Raw genomic sequence first — 4,957 nt, 5'->3', positions numbered from 1 at the left:
AGAAGGAAAAGAACAAGTACCGTATGCTAACGCATATATATGGAATCTAAAAAAAAAAAAAAAATGGTTCTGATGAGCCGAGCGGCAGGACAGGAATAAAGATGCAGATGTAGAGAATAGACTTGAGGACACGGGGAGGGGGAAGGGTAAGCTGGGACGAAGTGAGAGAGTAGCACTGACATATATACACTACCAAACGTAAAACCGATAGCTCGTGGGAAGCAGTTGCATAGCACAGGGAGATCTGCTTGGTGCTTTGTGACCACCTAGAGGGGTGGGACAGGGAGGGTGGGAGGGAACCGCAAGAGGGAGGTGATATGGGGATATATGTATACATATAGCTGATTCACTTTGTTATACAGCAGAAACGTTGACAATACAACATTGTCAAGCAATTATACTGCAATAAAGATGTTAAAAAAATAAAAAGGTATTAAAGAGGTAATGAGCATCCCCTCCACACAGGCAAGCGGCTTGCTTCTGCTGCTCCCCCAGCCCTCGTGCTGTTTTCACGTAAAGACGTCAGGAAATGCACTGATATTTGTGGAGCTCCTGCACCCCACTGCTCTGATTCTGGTGTTCCATAATGCAGGACCCCGGACAGTTCCCTAAAGCTGGGGAAGGAACAGTCTGGGGGAGGGGAGCTGCCCACTGCCCGCCCCAAACGAAAGGGCTGTGGGGGATGGATGCTTCCAAGGGCACCAGGTTTCAGTTTAGTCAGGAGGAGCCCTGTGAATACCTTCCTCTCGTCTCCTGGTCTCTTTCTTTTATTGCTTCCTTGTGTCTTTCTTGATACTTCTTATCATAATGTGACCTTAAAATCAGTTCATGCAAGGGTACCGGTTTTATTTTATTTTACTTTTTAAATTGAAGTATAGTTGGTTTATAATATTGTGTTAGTTTCAGGTGTACAGCAGAGTGATTCAGTTATATATATATATTCTTTTTCAGGTTCTTTTCTATTATAGGTTATTATAAGATATTGAATATAGTTCCCTGTGCTATACAGTAAGTCCTTGTTGTTTATCTATTTTATATATAGTGGTGTGTATATGTTCATCCCAAACTCCTAATTTGGAAGGGGAGGAGAGAGCAGAGCCTGTGGAGATGGGAACAAAAACTAAAGAGGGGATGGGAGGCAGGACAGCATGGATGAACATTAAAAACATCGCGCTAAGTGAAGTGAGCCAGTTACAAAAGGATAGAACTGTATGATTCCACTCAAATGAGGTACCCAGAGTAGTCTAATTCATAAAGGCAGAAAGTAGAATGGTGGTTGCCAGGGGCTTGGGGAGGTGAGTAGGGAGTTATTGTTTAAGGGACACAGAGTTCCAGTTTGGAAAGGTGAAAATTTCTGAATGGTGGTGACGGTTGTACAATGATGTGAATGTACCTAATGGACTGTAGACTTAAAAATGGTTAAAAGGTTGATTTCATGTTATATACATCTTAGCACAATAAAAAAAAATGTTTAAGGCATGTGGTAGAGGATAGTTTAGTTAGTTGTGTGGAAGACCTAGTCTGGCAAGAAGCAGATTCATCGTCACTCTTAAATTCAGGGGCAGAGGGCAGAGTGGGGGGGGGGGTGCAGTTGACCATCAGGCCACCCCAGGATATGCCCTTCTCGATGGCTTCTGAACTTGGGAACTTGGAGTCCTTCCACCTGACTGAGGGGAGGATAAGTCCTTCATTGGGAACCACCTTAAGCGTACAGCAGACACTCGCGATTCCTGCTCACCCAGGAGGTGTCCTAGGGACCTGGCAATGAATGGGACTCCGTTTCCCTGGAGGAATGGCCCCACGCCTTTCTAGGAAGACTGAGGGATTAAAATGGAAAAGTGTTAAGCATGACTTGTGCATAACTCAGCCTTTCAGATTGGGATAAAAAACACCTAGCACATCTGACCATATGGAGGTCACAAACCTCTGCAAGAAACCAGAAGAGATTGTGGTACCCAGAAGCCCAGCCATGGATGAACTCCAGTGAATTAGGTCAGTGTGTCTGTTGCAGATCCACTGGGCCTGCCCCTTGTTCCTGCCCCGGCTCCCTTGTTCAAGAGGGGAGCCTTCCCAGACAGCTTAGGAACCTCTGTTGGGGGAGGCCAAGCCTCCCAAAGGAGTCTGGGCTGGCAGTCATCCTGGCATCCTGTTTGCTGCAGGCAAGCCTCTTTTCTGTGGGTTATTTTTGTCTCTGGCCTTGGCTTGTTTTTCCCAGTGCCGCTCCTTGGCTCGTAACATTTCTTCCCTGGTTTATTAAAAACTGAGATAAATCACCTAATAAATCTTGGCTAAGTTTTTTCCTTCAGATCTCCTTGACAACTGCCAAAGTCACAAAGTTGCATCTTTCCCACAGTGGGAGGCTAATAAAATAGCTGGTGTGCTCAGAGAAACATATAGATCAAGAAAACAAAGGGAAAATCTTTAGTTATGCAGAAGCCTCCCACTTCTGGTACTAAATTTACTCGCCTGGGTTTGATTTAAAGAGACACAGCAGTACCTGAGCAGCTAGCAGGAGGCACCACGCCCATGAGCACAGGAAGCAGGCCTTCTTCCCTCTGCGCCCTGAAGAAGGTGTGCACAGATTAACTGTCTTTCCTTGTTGATGGGATGGTTACGGGGTGCACTCTTAGCATTTAATTATTAAAGCTCTCCCTTCCCCCACACACATATACACAAACCTCTGCTTCTTCAATTTCTTAAAACCATTGAATCACATAATTCTAGCATTTGAAAGGAATTCAGCCATCCTCTAATGTCTCCTTTTATCATCACAGAAACACAGGATTCTAAGAATATTAAAAGTTACCTATTCTGCCGCCAACTCTCCCCATCAGATGTCTTATACACAAATCTACTTGGCATCCCAAGAGCACTTTACACATACTTCCATTTGTACTTGGCTCATTCGATGTAACTATTTCCTTTTTAAAAGTTTAAACTTTTTTTTATTTTTTGGAAAGCAATATGTTCACACAATTGGTAATTTGAAAGGTAAAAGAATATATAACCCTATCCTATAGACAAATAGTTCTCCTCCACAGAGGCTACTAATAACAATTCCTTCAGTATCCTTCCTGGGATATTCGATGTATATATACTTAGGTATGTTCTTTCCTTCCCTCCTTTTTACACAAACGTTTTTACACTGGTCCGCACCTGCACTTTAGCATATTTTGGAGATCTTTCTGTATCCAGCTTCATTCTTTTAGAGAGCTCTGTGGCATTCCATTACAGGGAGGTACCATAATCTAGGGACATTTTGGTTGCCTCCAATCTTTTGTATTACAAATAATGCTGCAATAAATAATCCCGTGCTTATGATATTTGGCACCATTATTTCCTTCGGATAGGCTCCCTGAAATGGAATCGCTGGGTCCACAGATATGCACACTTGCAATTTTGATAAATATTGCCAAATGTCCTTTCCTAATTTCTGTTCTCACCAGTAGGTGATAGTACAGCTTTACCAACAGTATGTCATGAAACTTTTTGACTGTTGCTATAATTATATATTTACCTGTCTCTTCCCCCGGCCCCATTCCCTCGTTAGACTGTGAGACCATCAAGGTTCCTCAGAACCTAACATGTTACCTGGTACACGATAGATTCTCAATGAATATTTCCTAGAGCTCGCTTCAGCAGCACATGTACTATAACTGGAAACATGTCAAAACATAGCATGGCCCCTGTGCAAGGATGACACACAAATTCCTGAGGCGTTCCATCGTTTTAGAGAGTAAATCTTAAATGTTCGCGACACACCAAAGAATGGTAATAGGTGAGGTGATCATTTCTCAATATATACGTGTATCAAATCAGCACATTGTACACCTTAATTTACACAATGTTACATGTCAATTATATCCCAATAAAGCTGTGGGGGTAGGAAAATGAATCCCTCCCCAAAATAAATAAATATACATTTGAGAAGTACCTAAATGGATGAATGAATTCATGAATGAATTATAGGGCTCTTTAAATCAGAATTAGAAACGATGACCCTAATTTTCTCCACTTTGTGAGACTGGATATGCTGCATTTCATTTTATTTAAGTGCCATTCATTTGTACAAATGTACAAGTGATGGAGGCAAATTTGATACCAGGACAATCTGTCCTCCTAATTCAGACTCTTAGCCAATAACGCTATACTGTTTCCGAATGCCACATTTCCCTCTGAGGACTGTGCGTCATGATACTGGGGTGTCAGAGCATAAGAATCCCATGGAAGAGACAGCTGATTGCCCCCATACTTCCTTACTAATAGAACTCCAATTCTCTTTGGAGGTGACAGTATGCTCATCTAGAAAAGCACTTTTACCAGCCTCCCTTAACCAATGAGAAGCAAGCAGAAGTCACTAGAAGGTGTTTTCTGAGAAGGTCTTTAAAGGGGAATGACTTAGCTGGTGAGTACCCTCTCCCATCCTTCCTGCCTGAGATACAGACATAACTGCTGGTGCCCTGGCAGCTACCTTGAGAGCTTATGAAAAAAAGGATCACACTATACTACTCAGCCATGAAAAAGAATGAAACAATGCCATTTGCAGCAACACAGATGGACCTAGAGAATTGTGAATTAAGTGAATTAAGTCAGAAAGAGAAAGACAAATATCATATGATATTACTTATATGTGGAATGTAAAAAATGATACAAATGAACTTATTTACAAAACAGAAACAGACATAGAAAACAAACTTATGGTTTCCAAAGGGGAAAGCGGGGAGAGGGATAAATTAGGAGTTAAGGATTAACAGATACAAGCTACTGTATATAAAATAGATAAACCACAAGGGCCCACTGTATAGCACAGGGAACTATGTTCAATATCTTGTAATAAACTATAACGGAAAAGAATCTGGAAAAGCATATATACATGCATTTTTATATACATGCATAAATATATATATATATAACTGACTCACTTTGCTGTGCACCAGAAACTAACACAATGTTGTAA

The 4,957-nt window shown here is 41.7% G+C and overlaps 1 non-coding gene across 1 annotated transcript; it reads left to right on the top strand.

Annotated features, from left to right (window-relative positions):
* Positions 1-3,626: 3,626 nt before the first annotated feature.
* LOC116762955 lies at positions 3,627-3,731 on the top strand. Its single transcript, XR_004352381.1, has one exon. It is a non-coding gene; the product is annotated as a U6 spliceosomal RNA (small nuclear RNA).
* The last annotated feature ends 1,226 nt before the right edge of the window (positions 3,732-4,957 follow it).

The sequence above is a fragment of the Phocoena sinus genome, chromosome 11 (genome assembly GCF_008692025.1).
Source record: "Phocoena sinus isolate mPhoSin1 chromosome 11, mPhoSin1.pri, whole genome shotgun sequence".
Taxonomy (NCBI): Eukaryota; Metazoa; Chordata; class Mammalia; order Artiodactyla; family Phocoenidae; genus Phocoena; species Phocoena sinus.
This window is presented reverse-complemented; position numbering and strand designations above follow the sequence as displayed.